Source organism: Ahaetulla prasina, chromosome 6, assembly GCF_028640845.1.
Source record: "Ahaetulla prasina isolate Xishuangbanna chromosome 6, ASM2864084v1, whole genome shotgun sequence".
Classification (NCBI taxonomy): domain Eukaryota; kingdom Metazoa; phylum Chordata; class Lepidosauria; order Squamata; family Colubridae; genus Ahaetulla; species Ahaetulla prasina.
In genome coordinates, this window is record NC_080544.1 from 63,253,881 (window position 1) to 63,281,287 (window position 27,407).

At 42.4% G+C, this 27,407-nt stretch overlaps 1 protein-coding gene across 4 annotated transcripts in view; it reads left to right on the forward strand.

The window, feature by feature from the left end:
* ARHGEF4 (Rho guanine nucleotide exchange factor 4) overlaps window positions 1–27,407 on the forward strand; it is a 187,498-nt gene that overhangs the window by 137,620 nt on the left and 22,471 nt on the right. The gene's annotated exons all lie outside the window — the stretch shown is intronic.

Genomic DNA, 27,407 nt, shown 5'->3' on the forward strand with positions numbered 1-27,407 from the left:
AGTATAGACCAATATCATTAACATTTCAAAAAGATAATACTTAGTAACAATGCTTAAAACACTTCCCAGGAGAGAAGGGTTCCACGTTGCTAAAGCAATAAATGTCTAACTTGCCAGTGGGCCCATGTCAACAATTATAAAGTAGTTATTTTAATAATGAAGTATCATCCATTTAGATCAAGAAGTTAAGTTCAAAGGAGTCAAGGGCCACATTTGGCTTCCTTATATTCTGAAGAATTGCAGGAACCATATCTCATGATTAGTGGAAGTGACATGAACATTTTTTGATTTGATTTGTTTTTAACTTTTTGGAAGGTTGGAATGAAAGATCACTAGGAGACAAATTGCTGCCATGTAAAGTAGGTAACAGATAACTTTTCAAAAAAGGATATTTTATAGTCTATCTAACTCATCTCTCTGGGAGGAGTTTAGAAAAAAAGTCTCAGTTTATGACCTTATTCCTGGATTGGCAAGCAGAGGAAAGTCAGTCTTTAAGACAATATGAGTCAACCAGTAAACTTACCATTTTGCTGACCTAAAATGATTTTTTCATGATCATCACGGTCATCTCTAATTAATAGCCTGTTTTGAATTTACTGACTGGACTATCGTGAGTATGATTTAATCCAGCACATGTGTGGTAAAGAGTTCGAAACACTTTGATATTTTCTGATGCAAGATTTACTTCAAAAAAGGTGCTAAGGTGTTTAACTGTCCCTTAGAAAGAATTAAGATGTACCTTCAGAAAATGAACTGGGAATCTTATACATAGCCTGTGCATTAAGTCATTTTTGCTTCTTATAAAAGGAAAATAACAAAAATTCTTGTGATATTACCTAGAGATTTTATGAGCACAAGCCATATTTCTCTGATTTTCTGAGCATTTATAAACAGGAGATTAATAGAATAGAATAGAATAGAATAGAATAGTATAGAATAGAATAGAATAGAATAGAATAGAATAGAATAGAATAGAATAGAATAGAATTTATATTGGCCAAGTGTGATTGGACACACAAGGAATTTGTCTTGGTGCATATGCTCTCAGTGTACATAAAAGAAAAGATACGTTCATCCAGGTACAACATTTACAACACAAATGATGGTCAATATATCAATATAAATCATAAGGATTGCCAGCAACAAAGTTACAGTCATACAGTCATAAGTGGAAAGATTGGTGATGGGAACGATGAAAAGATTAATAGTAGTGCAGATTTAGTAGATAGTTTGACAGTGTTGAGGGAATTATTTGTTTAGCAGAGTGATGGCCTTCGGGAAAAAACTGTTCTTGTGTCTAGTTGTTCTGTTATGCAGTGCTCTATAGCGTTGTTTTGAGGGTAGGAGTTGAAAAAGTTTATGTCCTGGATGTGAGGGATATGAATATGAATCCTGTAAGTCGTGGTATTTTTTTGAACAAGCTACAGTGATCTGGTTTACATTTAGTCCTAACATAATCCATGGTTTATAAATCACAGTGGCTGAATGCATATATTGTGCTAAAGCCAAAAACCCAGAGGCCTTGGCTTGGTTTCCAATAGTGGCTAAAACATGCCATCTAGTTCTATTTCATTGAGAAAGAATTCTGACATTGTCCTAGCAGTGAGGGATGTGTCAGTAAGGAAAGTAAGATGCAAGTCTACAACTGCTCTTCATGAGACAATTCACCAGCAAATACTTGCAAACTTTCTGCTTTTTTGCCTCCTAGGTCTCTTTGAATAAGGTGGAGCAAGCACACATTCTGGCCTATCTTTCTGAAATCAAATTTTTCCATTGCTAGTTCTTGTGTGGAGATAGTATCAAACATAAGGTGGTTGTTTTTTACCGGACATTTTGAAATATTGACAGTATTTCAGGAAAATTGATTTATAGCCCATAGTTTACCATTTTGTCCTTCTGAGCAGCTTGAAAGTAAATTTAAAAAAAATAGATGCTGCCCAGCTGATTTAGTAAAATTAGTTGCAGGATGGAAGATTATCTCTTTCTTCCATTGGCTACTCATTCAAAAACCTTTGGTATACAAAGACGGTGCTTGCCTTCTGCATAAATTTACCAAGGCAGCTGTACCATGAAAACCTGGTCTGTGCTGAGCAGTTGGCCTATTGAAAGTATGCTGTGAAACTATTTATAATCACTCAGACATATGCAGTTATTTTAAGATCAAAAATTAATTTGTAACAAAGGATTTTGTACAAATAAAACCTTAACTGCTGCTCTACTTCTAATGAAGGGTGTTTATTATTTTGCAGAACTAGCAGGAGCAGCTGCCAATAGCAGTGGATTTTGCTTTTTAATATTCATGTAGATTGTCCAGTGATGAGGTTAATTTCTACAAACACATCCCTCAGGTTGACAACAAACATGTTGACTTCACAGAAGAATCTCATTTGCTGTCTGGTTATATATATCATAATATTTTTTATTAAATTGTATTCATTTTTTTAAAAAAAACTTACAGAGTTGTGTAGAAGGTAAAATATTTTTTTAATACAAGATTATACAAATTAAGATAAACTAAAATAGGATGTACATTCTAGAGAAAACCTAACCTACTAAATTGCTAAAGAAATATAGACACACACAGCCAAACAGACAGCTTTGAGTCTAGTTGAGTTTGTTTTTTGCTCATGATAGCTGCATGGACTAGTCTGCAGTTTTCTTGGCAAGGTTTTTGGAAGTGGTTTGCCATTGCCTCCTTCTTAGGGCTGAGAGAGATCAAGGTCATCCAGCTAACTATGTGCCTAAGGTGGGACTAGAACTTGGTCTCCTGGTTTCTAGCCTGATGGTTTAACCACTACTTTCAGGGTTCCAAAAAACCCCTTCCCCAAGTAAAGACTCTGAAGCAGGCATCTTTCAAAATTCTTTTACTTGGATAGGTAAACTGGCACATCTGGGAAAATCCGAATCTGAGAGATCCCTGTTTTCCCTCAGTAAATCACAACTCCAAACCCAACCCCTGATTCTTCTGCCGATTACATGCGCCAATCGCCAATCGTCTCATCTCAATACATCACTCCGTCCACTCCTTCTCCAGCTGCAGGACCGGCCTGCCCTTGACCGGCAGGAAGAATGTTATTGTGTCTAATGGGCCCCTCCTATTTTCCCACACATGAGAAAGTGGCAGCAGGGAAGCTTCCGGCCTAGTATGAATTTCAATTAAAATTAATATAATTAATTTTAATATAATATTAATATAATAAACCAATATTTCTTCTATTAAAGCAAACAACAAAAACAACAACTGTTTGAGGGACTTTGGAGGCCAATGGCCAGCAGTGGGGTGATAGAACTGTAATACCAAAGGTTTTATATCCCCTTTCTCTGTTAACATACTGTACAGCATAAACTGCTTTTGGATTTCAGTGACAATGCAACACATTTCAGAAAAGTAATTATTTGGAGTCTGATTCATACCCAGTGACTTTTCTATCACACTGTCAACTTTCAAACATTTCTTTTCTGACAAGGTAACACTTGCTGTCTCATTTAAGGTTGAATTCTCACAAATGACTCCTTTTATGAAGAGGTAGGAAGTCTCTGTGAATTTTCTCATTTTTGATTAAAACAGAAAATGAACCCATCCTAGCATGAACATTGTAGTATGATCTTATTATTATTTAGTAAAGAAAGGGCTTACTGAAGTTCAGTGGGTTTTACTTCTTACTGACAATCAGAGGTGGTATTCAGCAGGTTCTGACCAGTTCTGGAGAACCGGTAGTGGAAATTTTGAGTAGTTCAGAGAATCAGTAAATACCACCTCTGATATTTATGGGGGCTCCACCCCCATCTATTCTCTGCCTCCCGAGTCCCAGCTGATCGGAAGGAAATGGGGATTTTGCAGTAACCTTCCCCTGGAGTGGGGTGGGAATGGAGATTTTACAGCATCCTTCCCCTGCCATGTCCACTAAGCCACATCCACCAAGCCATGCTACGCTCACCAAGCCACGTCCACTGAACCGATAGTAAAAAAATTTGAATCCTACCACTGCTGACAATGAAATACCTTTTGAAAGCTTGTATATCTTAAATAAGTTTTATTTGATGGTGGACCACATCCCAAATGACAAACCAGGTTTTCAGTTCTGCATCACAAATTGTATTTGTCAATATAAACAGGCATGTGTTTAGCATTTTAAAATGTATAGGAGCAGGTTTCCATTCAAAATAAATTTAAGCATGCACATTAGTTTCCAGGAGAGTCAATTTCATCAAGCTTTGAGAAATACTAGGTGGGGACCCCCTGATAATCTCAGATTAATGAGAGTATAGGAGGATTGACCACTTCTGAGAAATGATACTGGAAGTACATGACACACTTTCCAAGAAGAACAGGAAACTTGTGTTTGCAGAGGGAACTTTTAACTTAGCTAAGAGTTAAAAGGCAAATGTATACCACCAAGTAGCTTATAATAAAGTGGAAAAAATCCTAAAGCATAAAAGGAAATATAGGCTTTCAAGGAAAGCTAAAAGTGTAAAAATGATTTTTACTGCATCAGTAGTAAAAAAAAAGAAAGAGGAAAGGCTGGTGTCTGCTAAGAGTATGTGATAGGATAATAATAGGACATTGGCAGAGGTTAGAATTCTTCAATTCCCACATTGCCTTTTCTTCCACAAAAGAAACTTTGTTCAAAACAACTTTTGCGTAAATTAACTTAAGCAAAACAATTGTCAAAAGGGGGAGTGGCAATTCAAGATAAATAAATGATTAGGGAGCATCTACTGCAGCTTGCATGAACGAGTTTGTCTTCAAAGCTAAAGTAATTATATTTGAGGGACTTGAGAAAGCCTGCAGATATCATCTTGGGAATTCTTTCTCTGATCTTTGAAGAATCATGAGATGGATGTAATGTCAGAGGAGAGGAGAAGAGAAAAGGTTTTCTGTGGAACTGAATAACTGCCAATTAATTAGTTTGGTTTTAATATCAAGCAAAATTTTGTTATTGTTAAACAGTCAGTTTGTGAAAGCAATGCATTATTGGTAGCTAGTATGCATTTCTTAAGAACAAGACATTCCAAATGAACTTGAAATCTTTTCTTGACAGAGTGATTGGTTTAATAAACCATAAAAATGCTATGGACATATTGTACACTGATTTTTTTAAAGCACTTGACAAAACTCTCATGAGATTCTAGTAGAGCAAATTGGGAAATATTATATCATAAATCAGAAGAACTGATTAAACAATTACAACCAGTAAGCAATGGTGGGTTGCCCCCGGATCATACCGGTTCTTGTGAACCGGTAGTAAAACCAGGGGTAGGCTCTGATCCCGACATCATCAGGAAGCTTTTGCGCATGAGATCCCATTGCGAACTGGTAGTAAAGGTAAGTAGAACCCTTACCTAATGTTAAACTCTTGAAGAAGATGATCCACTTAATTAGATAGATCTAATTGTAATCAATGGATGAAGTGTAATTCATGAGTATTCATACCATAATTCCATATTACAGTACAGAATGCAGCTGTGTGGACAGTTCTGGAAGCCACTTAGGTAGCATATGTGATGATGGTTGCCAGTTTGCTTCCAGGTCCAATTCATGGTATTGGACATTACTTTTAATGCCGTTTATGGCATTGGTCCAGGATATCAGAAGAGCCATCTCACCTTGATGGGACTAAGCCATCTCACTCATTCCAGTCGAAAGAGATCTCATTGGCCAAAGAATTTTAACTTGCAGGATCCAAGACAAGAGCCTTTTCTTCTATGGTCCTGCCTTCTGGAATATTTGCCTGTCGGAGGTGAGATCTTCCCCGTACCCAGGCCCCTCTGGGAGAGCCTAAAAACTTGAATTCTGCTACTTGGCATGAGACCCCACAGGGTCCTACTATGTTGGAGGTGGCTGACAGGATAAAGAAGATTCTCACCTTGAAACTGCCCACCATATTGATTTTGTAAACTTTTTTTTCTAATCAATTTTTCTAATTTTAATTGCTTTTAACATTTTGAAACTTTTTATTATATTGTAATTTGCCCGAGTTGCTGTATCAGTGAGATGGGTGGTATAGAAATTTAATTAATTGCATTAAAGAACCAAAGGCTTCTCATTATTTTAGCTACAATATATTTCCAGCTATCTACGTAATTAATGTATATCTAATGTGCGTATATATGTAGATATATTGTGAGGATGATTCATCACATCCATTTCTGCAGCTCGGCCCTGAAAGCTTCATGCCCATCCTTTTTCTAGTTGCTAAGGATTGCCTGTATCCTAGCTACAGTGCTTAGCAAATAGCTGACAAGCTCTTTGGGAAGCCAGTCTCACTGCTGAGTTTCAGCACACAGAGGCTTCCTGCTACAGGAGCTTCACTCAGCTAATGCAATGAGGCAGCTCTTTTCTGGAAGATAAAATGAAAAGCTGATGATTTGCTGAGATAAAACAAAGATAAGAATTTCTTGGAAAGGGAAGAACACCGTTCCAGCATGTGCATGCATTATGCTTGAAAGTTGATAATAATGATGGTTGTAGGAAATTGATTAAGTTTTGCTTTCTGAAAGAATGACTCCATTGTTTGTACCCCCCCTTCCTTGGCTTTCTTTCCAGAGACAGTGCTGTTAAGCTGCTAAAATACTGTTTTTCTAGAGCCAGCATGGCGAAGGGATCTAATCAGAGCAGACACCAATGGAGTGCTCTTCACACATTCCTCCGGTGCAATATGAACCCGGACACTCAACGTGTGGTGGTGTTTGTCATTCTGCTTTTTCTCATCATCATTAATGTGGTGCTCATGTTTCTTCTGGCATTTTACTGAGAAGCAGGACTGTAGTTGGATATGAGGGTTTCCAAGATTGATCAGCAGGTCAGCTCCTCCTTGTCTGATTCTGGTTTGGCATCTCTTCTGTCACAGCTGTCTATCTGCGCCTGTCTCCAGTTATTCATCAGCGTGCTGCCTCCCTGCTCACCCTATTCCTCTTGCCTGTCCTTTTGCAAGGAAAAAGGACTGCGGCTAGATGGTTAATTGAGTAGGTGCCAATTACTTCTGGATGTATCCCTACATTGCTGAATGCAGAGGTGCTCCCCCTCTTTGGCAAGTGGGCTTTAAAGTACCCCAAAGGCTGGCTCTATCAGACGATGGGTTTGTTAAGGAGCACTTAATTGATGAACTATTACACAAGAAAATAGCTCTTTGTCTGCAACTGCTGTGAAAAAACCTCAAACTGCTAGAACCAGGATTGCTTTATAATTGAGACTATCAGGCCTCTGAGAATATATGTGCAGAAATATGAGCAATGCCCAATTAGCTGTAATGGATTAATGATGGATCATTAGAGTACAATAGGAATCTGTATTTACAACTGACAACTGCACTGTGGAATGTATGTCTTCACTGGTGATTATTCCATTCTCTTAATTATTTTAGAGCATTTGTGTGTAGAAGGATATGGACAAAACGACTGGCGGGAACTTTGGACAGAAAAATTAACTGAAAAGTTCTCTAGGAAAAAGGGAAAATTCATTTAAAAAAAAAAATAATGATATATTTTTATTGCCAGCTTAATTCCATTCAGAAATTTAGACAACGATATATAAGTGTATAGGAGAAAAATGAGAAAGAAGATTTGGACTATATCAGCAAAAGCCATTATTAATTCTTCAACAACTACTTCAAGTTCAAATTAATCCTGCAGTGATGTTAAATGGAAAATTTGAATTCAAGCCTTTGAATAAATTCTTCAACCCTCCAGAACTCAAAAACCCCCTTCTTACCCTAAAGTCACTAAAAAAGCCTTTGTATCTTCTTGTTTGTTCCCATATTTGCTAATGAAACTGCTGTTTTCTTCTACGAGATTAGCACTGAGATTAAAAGAACTGAAATCCAGTGCTAAATGCCATTTCCTTTCTGTTCTTCATAATTTCTCTGTCCTAAACAATGTTAGAGTTATGAAGCATTTGATGTGGTCAGATTCCTTTCTTTTTTGCATCCAGAAAAAGTGTGTGTGTGTTTTGGGATGTGAGAACAAGCCAGATAAATTTGAGAAATGAAGGCCTGATGAGTAATTAGGCTTCAGAATGCTTTTTTGGACAGCTGCCATTGATAACTATATTCACCGATTAAGACAAATCAGGCACATAAGCGCTTGAAAATTCTTAAGATCATTATTGCATTTTTCAAAAAAACCTTATGTCTAGCAAGGATAACTTCTAGAATTATTGATTTATCTGTTTCTTTAAACATTGTGTGAAGATAAAAAAAATTACAAACAATAAAAAACTTGGTTTTTATTTGGCTCAAATTTCACACTACATAATTTTTGAAACTGTCTTGGAAACAGTGAAATAGAGAGCAAGATGTTGCCTCTCAAAATTATAGGCTTTGGTTCATTATTTATTTTCTTGAGCAGCATGTTTGGAAGAGTGGTTTAACAGTTTTAAATATCAACAAATGATAACCACAGTAAGTTTTAGAAAGAATCAGAATATTTTGCAATAGCCAGATATGGCAAACTAATGACTTAATTTATTTTTAAAGGGTTCTTCCTTTTGACAACACATTTGTTTTTCTCCCTCTGTATGAAATTAAATGGATTACAATCTGATTCTACTTTAGCAAGTATTATGGTATTAGCTTAGATAGAGCGTACATGGGAATATGTAAGAATCCAGTGATCATATTGTTGTTATTGATTCAACTAATGATACATACACAAACAAGACCCCTCATCTCTGCATTAAGGGCTGAACACCTGAGAATTTAATACAACTGAGTTGGCCAATTTATTATCAAAATTATGAGCAGCAAGATTGATGAGAATGAAGAGGGAAAGCCAAATGATTTTTAAAAAAATATGATTTAGTTCTCATCCATACTAAATGTATACATTGTACCCTGGAGAAATCATAGCAATTTTAATTGTTTATGGAGATTCTCAGTCATCCAGGTGATTGTTTCCCAAAGGTGTTTTTTCAAAAGGCAAATGGACTTTGTTTTTCCTTGAAGACGTTTTGCTTCTCAACCAAGAAGCTTCTTCAGTTCTGACTGAATGGTGGAGGATGAAAGCAATACAACACAGTCCTTTCAACAGTTCCAAGAAGGTTCCATACCCATTTGCACTATTCAGGTGACCAGATAAACCTCTGATTCTCAGAATGAGTCCTAACTACCAGATGACTGCAAGGAATATAAATCCTTCCATACTCTACCATTCAGTCAGAACTGAAGAAGCTTCTTGGATGACAAGTGAAAATTCTTCAAGGAAAAACAAAGTCCAGTTGCCTTTTGAAAAAGCACCTTTGGGCAGGGGTGAAATCCAGCAGGTTCTGACAGGTTCTGGAGAACCGGTAGCAGAAATTTTGAGTAGTTCGGAGAACCGGCAAATACCACCTCTGGCTGGTCCCAGTGTGGGGTAGGAATGAAGATTTTGCAATATCCTTCCCCCGGGAGCAGAGAGGAAATGGGGATTTTGCAGTATCCTTCCTCTGAAGTGGGGTGGAAATAGAGGTTTCCCCTACCAAGCCACACCCACCAAGCCACGCCCACAGAACCGGTAGTAAAAAAATGTGAATTTCACCACTGCCTTTGGGGCAGCAATTTTAATTCTAAAACTGTTCTGACAGTATAATTGCTTTTCATTTAACATTCATAGTGAGCTGCTAAACCTGATGCTAGTTATGGTTTCATATAGAGATCTATTATAATATATTAGTCCTTAAATTAAAACCGATATTGAAGTATATACAAAGTAGAGTTTACATTCATTAAATGTCAGTGGTCTATAACTGTTTTGAGAACAGCAGAAAATCTATGTGTAAAATGCAGGCAGGACTATGAGTTGAATAGAGAGAAGATGAACTATAAAATAATATAATTAGTCCTTGAGACCACAATTGAGCCCAAAATTTATATTAAATGATACATTTGTTAAGTGAGTTTTTACAATTTTTCTTGCCACAATTGTGAAGTGAATCATTGCAGTTGTTAAGTTAGTAACACAGTTAAGTGAATCTGGCTTCCCCATTGACTTTGCTTGTCAAAAGGTTGTAAAAGGTGATCACATGACCTTGGGATACAGCAACGGTCATAAGTATTAACCAGTTGCCAAGTTTCTGAATTTTGATCACGTGATCTTGGGGATGCTACAAGGGTTGTAACTATGAAAAATGGTCATAAATCACTCTTTTCAGTGCTGTTGTAACTTTGAACAGCCATTAAATGAATTGTTGTAAGTTGAGGACTTCCTGTATTCAAATTTGCGACATTAATATTTTTTAGTTGAAATTTTACCCACTGACATCAATGGAATGCTGACTAATTAAAGTCGTACTATTTTCAGTGTTCATTTTGGAGGCATAATTAATCCTTGATTCAGTCTGTTTTAGGAACAAAGTTATTCACATTTATAGTCTATTTTGTTCTATGATGGCTTTCAAAGGAGAACTCTCTAGAATGTCCTGCTTGGGTAATGAAGACCTAGCCTTGTGTAATTTGTACATTTAAATCAAAGCTTTTAGACTTGTACAATTTCTAGTGATTATAAACTTTGCCAAGAGACTCAAATCCAGCCCCGTCTTGACTCTTATCTAGTTGCAAAAAAAGTAGCAAAATTAGGCAAAAAGTAATTATGTGATGACTCATTTAACTGCATTGCTTAATGATGGAAGTTGCAGTCCAAACTATTGCACTTTGAGAATTACCTATATAAGATGATGTTGGTAGCCAGGAGATTTTCCCTCCCACCAAATCTGGCTTATAAAACAGCTGTTAGCCAAAACTTGGATAAGGACAGACTTAGCTTATATTATTCAAGAAGTAGTGAAACGATTAGCTAGAGGTGTAATAGTAAAGCACGGGGTAACAGATTTTTATTGGTATTCATTGCTATTAAAATCTTGAATTATGAATTAATGAATGCAGGGTATAACATGAGATATTCAGAACAGAATATTTTCTCCTTTCCAGACACTGAAACATTGTACAATAAGACTTTACTACAAAAAAACAAAACAAAACCATGACAGGTTCATTGTTGAGGATGAGCAGAACTTTGAAGAAAAAGATCCATCTCTCACCTTCATCAGGCACTGCCACTTTCATGAAAAAAGATTGATTCATATTCTTGGCTTGTAGACTCAGTTTATAGAAGCTGCTAATTCTGCTTCTCTTTCCAACCTGGCAATACTTTAAAGGATTGGTACATATCTAACAATCCATATATGTATGAATGCATCAAGTTATCTTCAATCATTTTATTTTCTTAACATAACAGAGTGAAATTACTATATATTGATAAAAGTAAAGAGCCATCTCCCTTGAGTCCAAGTTCTATGTTCTATTTGTGTTGTGGGTTTTTTTGGCAATAGTATAGAAGAGTTTCCCATTGCCTCCTTATGAGAATCTTTCTCAATATCTTAGGCTAGTGAGCTCCAATAAAAATGATAATCAGATTTGTTCTACTTGAAAGATTCAGTAAGAGATGTTTCTTTCTGCAACCTAGTAGGTAAAGGTTCCTAGCCACAAAGTAGTATCTCTCTCTCCCCTAAAAAGATCCAGGAATTTTTCTTCTTTGTATCAAAAGTCTACAAATGTTATATTTCTATTCTAAACTAGACAATGGTAATGTATTCTACACAGGGCTGTTTTTAAAGTAGCAAGGTTAAAAGATTATATTCAGAAAAATTATGAAAGTATGTTGTCGGATCAGAAATAAAACCTAAAGCAAATGCTGGAATTGGGGCAGCTCGGATTTCCTTTCCTTTCTGGAATAACAGAAGAAAATTGCTTGAGATGCAGTTCAAAGGGGGAAAAAATTACATTATCTTGGCTCCAAAATTATATCTTGTTGGAATGTCTCTCTATCTGAATGTCATACATGCTTATTTGGATAACAGTTCCTCTATGTGTAAATGTTGTCTAAATTAAATATAACAGTTCTAAAAACCAATAGCATTCAGTCCCTAAAAATGGTCCAAATGCTTTTCTTTTTACAAGCAGCATTTGAATACAGTTGTATCTTATTCCGTATCCATTTACTGTATCTAGTGAAATCAATCTTAAACAGTCTTAAACAATCTCAACCAGCTGATCTCTATTATTATTATTATTATTATTGTTGTTGTTGTTGTTGTTGTTGTTGTTATTATTATTATGATGATGATGATGTTGTTGTTGTTGTTGTTTTATATTAACTATTATGATTCTACTTTCAGGATTCAAATCCTACTGAGGCAGGTTTTAAATATGATCAGTAGTAATAAAAATAAAGTATATAATGGGTTTTTTAAAAAATCTAAAACTTTCTAGATTCCTAGCCAGAGGACAATCAGTGTTATTGGTTCCAACTTTGGATGTAGGGAAAAATCCAACAGAGAGATTGGGTTGGTGATTGCCTGCCTATTTGCCTTCCTCTCTCTTTAAGGAAACAACTCACAGGACTTTCAATGGCAATGACTCTTGGAGTAAGGAGAGAGATTCTAGTGAATAGGCGTTTGCTTCTGGCTCCCTTAAACTCAACAAAATAGTGTAGAACAATAAATTAGAGCATCAGTATTTAAATTACACAATCAGCACTTTATTTCAGTAGCAGCAATTAATTAAGGAAATTATACTCAAGCCTATTGTTCCAAATTTTCCAAAATTTCTAGTGAACAATAGTTACATCTTACCTGGATTAAATCTGTTTGTTTCTTCTTATCTCCTTAGTCTCTTATCTAGAATTCCCACTGCTTCTTTAGAAACAAGAGATTTAGTGTGTTTGTCATTACTTATTAGCTTTCTTTATGGGCTTTCTCCCTTTCCCTTTAATTTGCAATTCTCTAGCCATGGTTTGTTTATATACTACCTCAGTCAACTTAGTGAATAAACTTTTTTTTTTGCTCTGGTACTACATCTAGTTCTTGAGCATGCTATAAATATGACTAATTTCTACAATTAATGTTAGCAATATCTGCAAATAAAAAATGTGATGGTAGAGAATATAATGGAAGGTAGGTGAAATGAAGGATGATAGTTGCCAGATTTAGTTCAATATTCACTTGGGAAGATTCTAAGGCAGGGCTGTCAAACTCACGGCCCATGGGCCGGATGCGTCACATGCTGGCCATGCCCACGCCTGGTTTAGCGAAGGAGAAAAAAGTCCTGATACATTATGTGACGCTGCCCTGACAATGTGAGTTTGACACCCCTGATCTAAGGGATTTAACAGCATATGATACAATACTTCCAAGGGCCCCATAAACAGCAGTAATAATACGCACAAGTTTCTTAATCAAGAAGTACATTGGTTTTATTTAGTGGTAGACTTCATCAATATCACTTGGTACAACTTTTCCAGTAATGTAGCACTTCAGGCTATAAGTTACTAGGTAAGTACATGTCTTTCTAAATGGCACACATAGTAGCTCTTGGCAATTACATATCCTTGTAAGATAGATCAATGTTGTTATATCACTGAGAAATTGTGGCATGCTAGTTGCAATTTTTATGGTTGTGCTTCAAATTGGGGACTTCACATCTTCATGTTTTACCACTCAATCACAACACTGTACCAGATCTAGAATAAATACCGTTCCAACTTGGAATGGAAAGAACTGTATTTTTATTTCTATATTTTTCTGGGTTCCAGGTGTATCACCATTTTGATTATATGCTAATACATAAGCTACCATATCCAAGAGCTATATTGTTTTACCATCTTCCATGACATTTGAGGAACCTGACAGGTTGCCTGATCCTGTGACAAATGGCACCATCACTTTTCTTCATTTTCTAATACCACATACATTTGCAGATGTAAGAAGGATTCCTTGCCTTAAAATCTTTGTTTTTTAAAAACAAATTAATTTTACTCTGCTAAGACATAGTGAGTCATTTAAAGTGCTTTCTGAGCTCAGTGTGAAGTCTTATTACAGATCAGAAGAAAATAAAAAATTTCAGGACCCCTGATGTTGCAAATCACAACAAGGGTAGCATAGCAAAAAAAGCTGGGAAGGCAAAGGAAGTTGGTTTTATCTTTGAGCACACAATACTAGCTACTAAATACATTTAATTGATATCTTGGCAATAGAAAAGGGTTATCTAGGTTATCTTTCTGCAAATTTTTTTTAAAAAAGGACTGTTTAATTGGATATCTTCACAAAATGTAATTGTGGCTTTAACAAATTTTTAGCTATTTTCTATGGATGCCTAAGGCTACTAGAGAACAGACCAATCCATGGCTTGAAGCTAAATATTTAACTTAGTTCTGGAATAAGTTTTTGTGGTAGTGTAAGCAAGAGACTACAGGAGCTCTTTCCTTGCCTTTATGACCTGCTTAGGGATCAAAATTACCAGTGTGTAAGTTGCTTCATGCTTATGTTTATGTATGATGTTATGACAAAATTTAAAAAAAATAAAAATAAAAATAATGAGCTGGGGCAGCCAATGGGAACTGTTTGGTGCCTTAAGAAACAGGATCTGTTGTGAGTAGGGGAGATGGCTTGGAATCTGGGTGTGGCTTAGTTTAGCTGTATGTATGTATGCATATATATATATATATATATATATCGCCAAGACACTTCCAATTTTACATGGGAGAAAACCCGAACAACCAAAGACCTATATACAAACACCCGTGAAAACCTCAGAAAACAAATATATATATAATATATATATAAACATATATATATGCATATATATGTTTTCTGAGGTTTTCGCGGGTGTTTGTATGTAGGTCTTTGGTTATTCGGTTTTCTCCACGAAATTGAGGTGTCTTGGCGACGTTCAACAGTCTCATTCGTCATCTTCAGGCTTCAACCGTGCTTCTGGGAGCAATGTGTGATTGCAGCTGTTTCTTCCTTTTAACTGCTAGTGGGGTTTGAACTGATTGGGTGGGAGCTTGGCTGTGCTCTGATTGGATGGGGTTTTTGTGCTCTGATTGGCTGGGGGTGTGTCCTGTTTGGGTGGGGGCTTGGTTGTGCTCAGATTAGTCTGAGTTGCAGGGGGATTTGAGCTGGTGAGTTGCATTGCTGTTGTTTGGCTTCGTGTTTGTGGTCGTGCTACATCTTCATAGTGGGTGTCTGTCTGCTGCATGTATGGATTGGAGGGGTTTGAAATGGCTAATGTTGCAGCTGCGGTCTGGCTTCTGGTCCTTGGTCGTGCTTCCTGATCAGTGTGGGTTTGGGTCTGTTTTCTGGGTGGATGTGTGGTGGTGACATCCTGTGTGGACCTCGTGAGTGTGGGTCTGGTGTCATTCCTCATATTAGGGACTCGTTTGTCAATAAGGGTGGGTTTCCAAATGGCTGGTAGGCGGGAGGTATCATCTCGTTTGTTCATGCAGTGTGGGCGTTTTTCTATCTTGATGGCTTCTCTGATTATTCTGTTGTTAAAGTGTTCAGTTTTGGTGATAGTTCTGGTCTTTTTAAAGTCAATATCATGTCCTGTGGCTTTAAGGTGTTGGACCAGGGAAGAAGTTGGTTCTTCTTTTTTGACTGAGTTCTTGTGTTCTTCAATGCGTGCACTTATTCTTCTGTTGGTTTTTCCGATGTATATGGTGGGGCAGGCGGTGCATGGGATTTCATATACTCCTTGATTTTCTAACTCAATTTTGTCTTTGGGGTTTCTTAGGATGGTGGATATTTGTTGGTTTGTGCAGAATGCTGTCTTGATGTTATGTTTGTGGAGGATCTTGCTGATTCTGTCTGTGGTGCCTTTTATATATGGGAGGAGGGCTGTGCCGTTTTCTTGTTCTCTGTCTTGGATTTTAGTGGGGGGTTCTTTTTGGATTAGCTTGGTAATCTTATTTCTCTGGAATCCTTTGGATGTTAGTACATTTGTGAGAGTGTGTAGTTTGGTTTTTAGGTGTTGTTCATCAGCTAAGCGTTTTGTTCTAGAGATGAGTGTCTTGGCTACGGAGTTGATCTGTGCTGGGTGGTGGTGTGAGAGTGCGTGCAGATAGCGGTTTGTGTGTGTTTTCTTCTGGTAGATGGTTTGTCCTAGGGAGCCGTTGGGTTTCTTGTAGACTAAGACATCTAGGAAGGGAAGTTGGTTGTTAACTTCTGTTTCCATGGTGAACTGTATTTTGGGGTGTAGGCTATTGAGGTGTGTGAGGAAGTTGTCAAGTTTTTCTTTCCCGTGTGGCCAGATTATGAAGGTGTCATCTACGTATCTGAGCCAGAGTTTGGGTTTGTGATCAGATTTTTCTAGTGCTTGGTTTCAAAGTGTTCCATGTAGAGGTTGGCAATGACAGGTGAGAGGGGTGATCCCATGGGTGCTCCTTCTATTTGTTTGCATTTTTGTCCGTTATAGATGAAGTATGTGTTGGATAGGCAGTGGTTGGTCAGATCTAGGATGTGCTTGGGGGGGTTATATTTGTTTTGGATAGCTGTCAAGGCTACTTTGATTGGCACTTGGGTGAAGAGGGATATGACATCAAAGCTCACGAGTAGGTCGCTGGGCTGTAAGTTTTGTTTCTTTATGATATCTATGAACTGGAATGAGTTTTTTATGTATGAGGCGATGGATTCTGCATAGGGCTGTAGTTGTTTGGCGAGAAATTTGGCTAGGTTTTGTAGAGGTGAGCCTATGGAGCTGACTATGGGTCTGAGTGGGGTTCCTTCTTTGTGTATCTTGGGGAGGCCGTAGAGCTTAGGGCATCTGGATGATTTCTCTCTGGGAACGATTCTTTGTTGGATTTCTTCGCTGATGGGGGAGGCTTTTATTTTGGATCTAGTGGTTTTTTCTAGGTAGGTGATGGGGTCTGTTTTTAGGGGCTTGTATGCAGGGTCTTGGAGTAGGTTGGTTAATTTGGTTTGGTAGTCAGATTTGTTCATAACCACCGTGGCGTTGCCCTTGTCTGCTGGTAGGATTATTATGCTGGTGTCTTTTTTCAGGTTAAGTAGTGCTGTCTGTTCCTCTTTGGGTAAGTTGCTTTTGGGTGGCTTGCTGCTGCAGAGGATGTTGGTGATTTTGAGTCTGATTTTGTTAGCATCATCGGGGTTGGTCAGGCTGGTTTCAACTCCGCATATAATGGTTTCAGTGGGGATGTATTTGGGAGTGACTGCAAAGTTGAATCCTTTGGAAAGGACATCGGTTTCAGCTTTGGTGAGGATCCTATCTGAGATGTTATGCACTGTTTGTTTCATGTGTGGCTGTGAGGGGGGAGGGGTTTGTTTCTGGCGTTCTTGTAGTCTTCGGAGTTTGTTGGTGTGTGTGTCTGTCTTGAGGGTGGTCTGTGTTTCGGCTCTCCAGACGGCGAGTTGTTTGGATTTGTCCCAAAGTGCAGGGTGGATCTTGTTGCTGAGTTTGAGGTGAAGTGTGAGGAGATCTTTGTTGATTTGATCTAGGAGGAATCTTTTTGTGTGAAGTTCATTTCTGATTAGGGCCAATTCTGTTCTTTTTAGGATGCGTTTGGCGGCTGCAGAGTTGGAGTGGAATTTCAATTGGAAGCATGTGGAGATTAAATTTTGATCATTAGCCATTTCAAACCCCTCCAATCCATACATACAGCAGACAGAAACCCACTATGAAGATGTAGCACGACCACACACACGAAGCCAAACAACAGCAATGCAACTCACCAGCTCAAATCCCCCTGCAACTCAGACTAATCTGAGCACAACCAAGCCCCCACCCAAACAGGACACACCCCCAGCCAATCAGAGCACAAAAAACCCCCAGCCAATCAGAGCATAGCCAAGCTCCCACCCAATCAGTTCAAACCCCCACTAGCAGTTAAAAAGGAAGAAACAGCTGCAATCACACATTGCTCCCAGAAGCACGAAGCTGAAGCCTGAAGATGACAAATGAGACTTCGTCGAAACGTCGCCAAGACACTTCCAATTTTACGCGGGAGAAAACCCGAATAACCAAAGACCTGCATGCATATATATATATATGTATGTATGTATGTATGTATGTATGTATGTATGTATGTATGTATGTATATAAAAATGCATGGGGAATATGATTAGGGAGAAACAGTTTAACATTTGCAGGGACTTTTAACTCTGCTGATGAAGGGCCTTAATACCTGTGGTGTATTCCATATATAATCTCTTCTCTCTCCCCCCCCCCCCAAGAACTACTGGTACTTCAAAGAAAAGAACCGGTCTACAACCAACTGCCATGGGAAGCAAAGACTTTCATTAAAAAATAAGAAAGTTGGGTGAAAATTAGTGCACCATTTTGAAATATTTCAAACTAATCTGAAGGGACTTGAAAGTAGCAGTGAGACAACTGGAAGAATATACTGATGCATTGGGAAGAGGGAAAGTAACCCTGCAAAGAGGAAAGAACCAAGAGTATTGAGTAGCAGAAAGCAATGGGTGGAGAAGCCTGTAAGGTAGCCTGAAGAAACAAAGATAGGTTAGTAAGGGTAAGGTGAAATAGAGCTACAGTGGGGATCCTGGTTCAGGAAACAATTACACTTTCAAAGAAATGCGATCATAACAGTTGAAAGGTATTTGGGAGGTCTTCTAGTCACACACCCTGCTCAAGCAGGAAGCCCTATCTACCATTACAGACAAAAAGTTGTCCAATCTCCTTAAAAAACCCCAGTGTTGAAGCACCCACAACTTGTGAAAGCAAGTTATTCCACTGATTATTTGTTCTGTCAGGAAATTTCTCCTTAGTTCTATATTGCTTCTGTCCTTGATTAATTTTCATCCATAACTTCTTATCCTGCCTTCAGGTTCTTTGGAGAATAGCTTGATCTTCTCTTCTTTGTGGCAGCCACTTAGATATTGGAACATTGTTATCATGTTACTCCTAGTCCTTCTTTTCATTATACTAGGCATACCCAATTCCTGCAACCATTTTTTGTATGTTTTAGCCTCCAGGCCCTTGATAATCTTTGTTCCTCTTCTGTACACTTTTTCTAGAGTCTCAATATCTTTTTTTATATTGTGACAACCGAAACTGGATGCAATGTTCCAAGAGTGGTCTTATCAAGGCATTATAAACACTTCATGTAATCTTGATTCTATCCCTTTGTTAATGCAGTCTAGGACTACGTTGGCTTTTTTGGCAGCTTCAGCACACTACTGGCTCATATTGAAGTTATTGTTCACTAGGACTCCAAGATCCCTCTTCCAGCCACTTTTGAACCACCTATTCTCTACATGTGCTTTTGGTTTTTCTTGCCTTAAAATAGAACTTTACTTTTCTCACCATTGAATTTCATTTTGTTAAATAGGGCCCAGTGTTCTAGTCTGTCAAGATCCTTTTGTATTTTGAGCCTATCTTCTAGATTGTTGGCTATTCCTGCCAACTTGGTGTCATCTGCAAATTTGATGAGTTCCCCTTCTATCTGCTTGTCTAAATCTCTTGTGAAGATATTAAAGAGTACTGGGCCTAAGACAGAGCCTTAGGGTAACCCATTGCATACCTACCTCCATGTAGATGCAGTTTCATTAAGGACTACACATTGAGTGTGGTTTGTCAGTCAGCTATGTTTGTCAGTCATCATCTGGTGATGATGCTGTCTAACCCACATCTTTCTCTCTTATTAAGTAGTAAGTTGTGGTCTACTAATTTTGTGACTTTGTCAAAGAGATTTATATTTTAAAAAATGCAGCTATTTTCATTAGGAAGTTTCATCTGATGGGAACCAGAAGAAGAGAATTTTTTTGCTGGTACCCTTTCTTTGGACATCCTCCTCCTGAGAAGGGATCAGCTCTGAATCTATTGGCCTCCTGGAAGGCCCTGGAAACTTGGTTTTATAATCACACCTGGGGATTTTCTCAAAAAGGCTATACTGTGTACAAGAGTCTAACTGCAGTCTCCACAATTTGTGGTTATAGTTTTCAATTGTTTTAATGGTTTTGCATCAATTGCTTTGACAGTTGTTTGTGTTTGCTTTTTAATTGTGTAAGCTGCCCAGAGTCACATATGTGAAATGGATGGCTATATAAATTGAACACATAAACAAACTGCTTTAAGAATAATTAATTGAAATAGTTTTACTGTAGTAAACAATAGGAACATGTAATATGTTTATGAGATTATTTTTGATTCTTTTCTCAAAATACTCTGTGACATAAATGGATACTCAAGTGCAATGAGAGGGTGGGGGAGAGAGATTTTTGTAGTGAATCCTCAAATGTGGATCAATGAAATAGAAAATGCTATTCTTAGAACGGCTGTGTAATCATCATCATAATCAGAGTTGCATTGATTTGAGCTTCTTTGAGGGGAAAATCCTCTTTGGATTTTTTTTTAATTTTTTTTAAATTTTGCATTTATATCCCGCCCTTCTCCGAAGACTCAGGGTGGCTTACACTATGTTAAGCAATAGTCTTCATCCATTTGTATATTATATACAAAGTCAACTTATTGCCCCCGACAATCTGTGTCTTCATTTTACCTACCTTATAAAGGATGGAAGGCTGAGTTAACCTTGGGCCTGGTGGGACTTGAACTTGCAGTAATTGCAAGCAGCTGTGTTAATAACAGACTGTCTTAGCAGTCTGAGCCATCAGAGGCAGTCTGAGCCACCAGAGGATTAATTTGATTTACCTATTAATAATAATAATAATAATAATAATAATAATAATAATAATAATAATAATAATAATAATAATAATAATAATAATAATAATTTAATTTTTATACCGCCCTTCTTCCAAAGGACTCAGGGTGGTGAACAGCCAAATAAAACAATACAATATATTACAATAAAAACTATTTAAAAAACTTATTCCATATGGCCTAAATTTAGATATAAAATACATAATAATAAAATAAACCCCATTTAAAATGAATAGCCAGTCCTTAAAAACCCCTATTAAGCCAGTCGGAAAAATAGGTATGTTTTCCGCTCGCGGCGAAAAGTCCGGAGGTCAGGAAGTTGTCGAAGTCCTGGGGGAAGCTCGTTCCAGAGGGTAGGTGCCCCCACCGAGAAGGCTCTCCCCCGGGGGTCACCAGCCTACACTGTTTGGCTGACAGCACCCTGAGGAGACCCTCTCTATGGGAGCGTACCGATCGGTGGGAAGCATGTGGTAGCAGAAGGCGGTCCCGAAGATATTCCGGTCCTATGCCATGGAGTGCTTTAAAGGTGATAACCAACACCTTGAAGTGCACCCGGAAGACCACAGGTAGCCAGTGCAGCCTGCGCAGGATTGGTGTTATATGGGAGCCACGAGTGGCTCCCTCTATCACCTGCGCAGCTGCATTCTGGACCAACTGAAGCCTCTGGGTGCTCCCCAAGGGGAGCCCCATGTAGAGAGCATTGCAGTAGTCCAGGCGAGAAGTGATGAGGGCGTGAGTGACCGTGCATAAGGCATCCCGGTCTAGAAAGGGGCGCAACTGGCGAACCAGGCGAACCTGGTAAAAAGCTCTCCTGGAGATGGTTGCCAAATGATCTTCAAAAGACAACCATCCATCCAGGAGAACACCCAGATTGCGCACCCTCTCCATTGGGGCCAATGATTTGCCCCCAACAGTCAACCGCGGTTGCAGCTGTGTTCTGTTTCCCTTCCCCCAATACTCCCAGCAAAGAGTCCATCAGAGGCCTTCCTTTTTTCCTTTTATTTACATAGATACATGTCCTGGCCACGTCTACCCACGGGCCTGCCAAGTTTCTGGAGATAACGAGGAAATTATAGATAAGGCCAGAATTACTCACGAATATATTCTTCCCTCCATTGAAACAGTTAGCTCGCGCCAATTCATTACTTTGTCCAAGACAAAAAACCAGGAAGTCCCGCCTCCTATTTATAGTCTCTGCAGATGTCACTGCATGACAATTATGACTTGGCTTTGTCCCAACTCTTCCGCTGCTGCGCACGTCGATCATGTCTTCGTGATCTTGCGTCACTCCAAAACTGTTCTTGGGGCGTTGCCAAATCAGAAGAAGGCTCGGGAGAATCAGGCCTTGCCGGCCCCTCCTCCTCCCTTTGAGTGGGTGCCAGGGAGGGAGAGGGCTCAAGAGAAGCAGGGCTTGCCAGGTCTTCTCCCTCACTTTCTGAATCATCCGAGTCCAGGAGTCTGGGTCCAGGAACCTGGGTCACAACACTATCCCTCACCGCAGGGCCCTTCCCCCGGGGCTGACGATCAGGATGCGGTCGGGCTGGGTTCTGCTCATGGAAGGCCTCCACCAGGTCAGGGGCATGAACGTCGGAGGCATCTACCCAGGAGAAATCAGTCCCGTATCCCTTCCACGCGATCAAATATTGGAAACGACCCTTTAGCCAGCGGGAGTCTCGTACGCTGTGGACTTCGTATTCCTCCGACCCGTCCTCAGCGACAGTGACGGGTGCTGTTGGGCACCGAAGGGGACTCGGTGTGGCCTCAGGAACCAGAAGGGACCGGTGAAAGACGGGGTGGATCCGCATGGATCGTGGCAGGGTCAGTCGGTAGGCTACCGGGTTGATGACTGCCTCGACAGGGAATGGGCCGATGAATCGGTGGTCCAACTTCTTTACCGGGCGGTCGGACGGGAGGTGTTTGGTGGAGAGCCACACCCGGTCTCCAACTGCCAGCGGGGCAGGGAGCGGTCGGCGGACCGTTTGTAGTCCTCCTTTGCCCGATCCAGCTGTTGACGTACCAACTGTTGGACCGCATGCAATTCCGTCAGGAAGGTCTGCGTTTCGGGAACAGGAGAATCCGGTGGTGCCAGAGGGAAGAGCCGCGGATGGTACCCCACATTGGCAAAGAACGGGGTCATCTGAGTAGAGGTGTGCTGAGAGTTGTTAAAAGCAAACTCCGCCAGGGACAGGTAGTCGGCCCAGTTGTCCTGTTGCTGGTTGATGAAGCAACGGAGATACTGTTCCAGTATACCGATGACCTTCTCTGTACCCCCGTCGGTCTCCGGATGGTGCGATGACGACAGACATACCTGCACCTCCAACGCGGCCATCAGGCTCTTCCAGAAGCGGGCTGTGAACTGAACTCCGCGGTCCGAAACCACCCTGTCCGGTAGACCATGGAGGCGGAAGATGTGCTGCAGAAAGAGACGGGCCGTTTTTGCGGCTGTGGGCATGGGATGAAGTGTGCCATCTTGGTGAGCATGTCCACCACCACCAGCACCGTGGTGAACCCAGAGGACGGCGGCAGGTCTGTCAGGAAATCCATAGAGATCGCCCCCCAGGGTCTGTCGGGTGTCAGCAAGGGCTGGAGGAGCCCGGGAGGGGCCCCCGTGGCGGTCTTGGCTTGCCGGCACGGTACGCAGGATGTCACGTAGGCATGTATATCATGCCGCACTCGGGGCCACCAAAAGGTCTGTGTCACCAGGTGGAGGGTCTTGAAGAACCCAAAATGTCCTGCTGCAGGGTTGTCGTGGCACTGGGTTATGACGAGGGCTCGGAGTGGTCCCGTGGGCACATATAATCGCCCCCGAAACTTGAGTAAGTCCTCCTCCAAGGTCCAAGGAGACGTGGGGCCCACCTCCGCTCTCCTTTGCTGCGACCAGGTGTCCTGGCGCTGCGCCTCTCGCACCTGGGCCCGCAAGTCCACTGGCTCCCGTGCTGCGGCCAAGGCTTCTGCCGGCAGCACTGTCCGTGGAGGAAGGGGGTCCTTGGCGCAGAGGTACTCTGGCTTGCGGGACAGGGCATCCGCCCTCCGGTTGTGACCGCTGGGAATGTAGGTCACGCGGAAGTTGAACCGGGCAAAAAACAACGACCACCGGATTTGCCGCTGGTTCAACTTCCGAGCTGTGGTGAGGTGCTCGAGATTCCGATGGTCCGTTCGGACCTCCATCTGATGTCGGGCCCCCTCCAGATGGTGTCGCCAAGCCTCGAATGCAGCCTTGATAGCCAGCAACTCTTTTCCCAGATAGTGTAGTTGCGCCGGAAGGATTGAGTTTCCGGGAGTAGTAAGCGCGGGAAAAAGTGTGCCGCCATTCGCCGGAGCCTGTAGCAGCACCGCTCCCAGAGCCACATTGACGCGTCCGTTTCCACCACAAAAGGCCGGAGCGGGTCGGGATGCCTCAGGACGGGTTCCGTGACGAAGGCTTTCTTGAGGGCTGTGAATGCTTCTTGCTGCGGGGACCCCACCGAATGCAACCTTCTTCCTGAGGAGCTGGGTAAGTGGAGCTGTCAGTGTGGCGAAGCCCGGGATGAAGGTCCGGTAGTAGTTGGCGAAGCCCAGCAGGCGCTGAACATCCTTCACCCGACGAGGGGCTTCCCAGCTACACAAAGCTTCTACTTTACATGGGTCCATGGCTATGCCCTCGGGCGAGATGATATGCCCGAGGAATTCTATGGAAGTCCGGAAGAAGACGCATTTCTCCAGCTTCGCATTGAGTTGTTGCTCCCGCAAGCGTTGCAGAACCAGACTGACGTGTCGAAGGTGGCTTTCCCTGGACCGGGAGTAAATCAGGATGTAGTCCAGGTAGATAACCACGAACCGATCCAACATGTCTCGGAACACGTCGTTCATGAAGTGCTGAAAAACGGCGGGAGCGTTGGTCAACCCAAATGGCATGACAGTGTATTCGTAGTGTCCGTATCGGGTGCCGAATGCCGTCTTCCATTCGTCTCCTTCTCGCATCCGCACCAGGTTGTAGGCCCCCCGGAGATCGAGCTTGGTGAAGATCGTGGCCTCCCGCAACCTTTCCAGTAGCTCCGGGATGAGCGGCAGGGGGTAGCGATTCCGCACCGTAATGGCGTTTAGCTGGCGGTAATCACAGCATAGGCGCAAGTCCCCTGTCTTCTTCTTCACGAAGAGGACCGGGGCCGAGAGAGGGGACTTTGAAGGCCGGATGAACCCTTGGGCCAGGTTTTTGTCCAGGAAGTCCCTGAGGCGCCAACTCGGGCTCCGACATGGAATACAGGCGTCCCACAGGCAGTGGTGCGTTGGGCAGAAGGTCCACGGGGCAATCGTAGGGCCGATGCGGGGGTAGTCGGTCCGCCTCCTTCTCGCTGAACACGGCGGCGGAGGCCGTCAGCTCAGGGGGCAAGGTGGTGGCAGCGGTGGGACGTTCTGGCCGGCACAGGTGTGGCGGATGTGATCGACGCACTGCAGACTCGGGAAAGAGATGGCGTTCCGCGACCAGGCCACCTGAGGTTCATGGGTCCGAAGCCAGGCCAACCCAAGGACCAAGGGAAAATGAAGGTCCGCCGTGACATAAAACTGGATCGCCTCCTCATGGTCCCCAATAGCCAGGCGCAAAGGCTGGGTGGCGAATTTAATGGGGCCGGACACCAGTTCTCGTCCATCAATTGTCTCTACCCGCATCGGAGGGTCCACCGGAACCACGGGGACCGCAAACTGGGTCACAAAGGCCTGGTCCATAAAGTTTGTTGTGGCCCCTGAGTCCACCAGCGCATGCGCCTGGAGCCCGTCCGACTGGTTCCCCAACCATATCCGTGTGTCCAGAATCAGATGCCGAGGGGGCCCAGAGTCTACTTCCGCAACGTCCAGTGGGAGCTTAGTACGTGCCCGACCTAGGGTTTCCCCGAGGTCGGGCCTGCTCCGTTTCCCGATTGGTCATGCTGTGATTCGGGGACTGGCGTCGTGCCCGCCGCTTTCTGGGGCAAGAGGCGGTAGTGGCGGGCTCCCACAGTACAGGCACAATCCCCTTGGCGCCTCGGTTCCGCTCCTGGGCTGTTAGGCGAGGTCTGGCTGCTCCCAACTCCATGGGCTCTTCCATGGCGGTTACAAAGCGTGGGGCGACCCTGGGTGCTGGTGGTGCAGGAAGTGGGGTGCAGATGTCGACGGAGGGTCCCGGGGTGCGACGGGACGGTCGCCGTTGCAGACGGGCATCGAGGCGGAGACAAAGGGCATCAAGTTGTCGAGGTCCGCGGCGCCTCCACGCGGGCCAGCTCGTCTTGCAATTCCTCTGAGAGTCCCTCCTGGAACGCGTCCACCAGCGCTGCATCATTCCAGTCAGAGTCCTGGCACAAAAGACGAAATTCGGCGATGTACTCCTGCAGGGGGCGTTTCCCTTGACGGAGTTCCTTAAGGCGCCTGGTTGCCGTCAGCATTCGAACGGGGTCCTCATACATGGTGCGCAGGTGCTGCCAAAAACGCTGTTGGTCCGCCAGCAGGGGGCTGTCCTGGAGCAAGAGGGGCGTGACCCATCGAGCAACCGAGCCGGAAAGAAGGTTAATCACGAAGGCCACCTTAGCCCGGTCGTCTGGGAAATCCTCTGGCCTCATAGCCATGTAGAGCTGGCACTGTCCCAAGAAGGTCGGGAACATCTCAGGCTGCCCAGAAAACTTATCCGGCACGGTTATCGGGCACTTGCGACGAGGAGGAGGAGTGGGAGGATGGGGGGGGGCTGCAGGCACATTCCTGGCAGCAAGTTGGCCTGCAAGTGAGCCACTTGCTGCTGGAGCTGTTGATTAGCCGCTTGTAGCTGCTCTAACTGCTGCTGTACCTGCTGCTGATCCATCTTTGGTGGAAGATGTTTTAGTCAGGTCTTGGACAAAATGTTCTGTTTCCCTTCCCCCAATACTCCCAGCAAAGAGTCCGTCAGAGGCCTTCCTTTTTTCCTTTTATTTACATAGATACATGTCCTGGCCACGTCTACCCACGGGCCTGCCAAGTTTCTGGAGATAACGAGGAAATTATAGATAAGGCCAGAATTACTCACGAATATATTCTTCCCTCCACTGAAACAGTTAGCTCGCGCCAATTCATTACTTTGTCCAAGACAAAAAACCAGGAAGTCCCGCCTCCTATTTATAGTCTCTGCAGATGTCACTGCATGACAATTATGACTTGGCTTTGTCCCAACTCTTCCGCTGCTGCGCACGTCGATCATGTCTTCGTGATCTTGCGTCACTCCAAAACTGTTCTTGGGGCGTTGCCAAATCAGAAGAAGGCTCGGGAGAATCAGGCCTTGCCGGCCCCTCCTCCTCCCTTTGAGTGGGTGCCAGGGAGGGAGAGGGCTCAAGAGAAGCAGGGTTTGCCAGGTCTTCTCCCTCACTTTCTGAATCATCCGAGTCCAGGAGTCTGGGTCCAGGAACCTGGGTCACAACAAGCTGGCTGTACCGGGATGCCGGCATCCATAGCCACTCAGTCTTGGAGGGGTTGAGCTTGAGCCTGTTTCTCCCCATCCAGACCTGCACGGCCTCCAAACAACGAGACAACACTTCGACAGCTTCATTGGGGTGGAAATGTACAGCTGGGTGTCATCCGCGTACAGTTGATAACTCACCCCAAAACCACTGATGACCTCACCCAGCGGCTTCATATAGATGTTGAACAGGAGAGGCGAGAGAACCGACCCCTGTTGCACCCCACAAAGGAGGCGCCTCGAGGTTGATCTCTGCCCCCCTGCCAACACCGTCAGCGATCGGTCGGAGAGATAGGACGAGAACCACCGAAATACGGTGCCTCCCACTCCTAAACTCCCCAACCGTCACAGCAGGATACCATGGTCGATGGTATCGAAAGCCGCTGAGAGATCTAGGAGAACCAGGGCAGAGGAATAACCCCTATCCCGGGCCCTCCAGAGGTCATCCACCAACGTGACCAAAGCTGTCTCCGTGCTGTACCCGGGTCGGAAACTGGACTGGAATGGGTCTAGATAGACAGATTCATCCA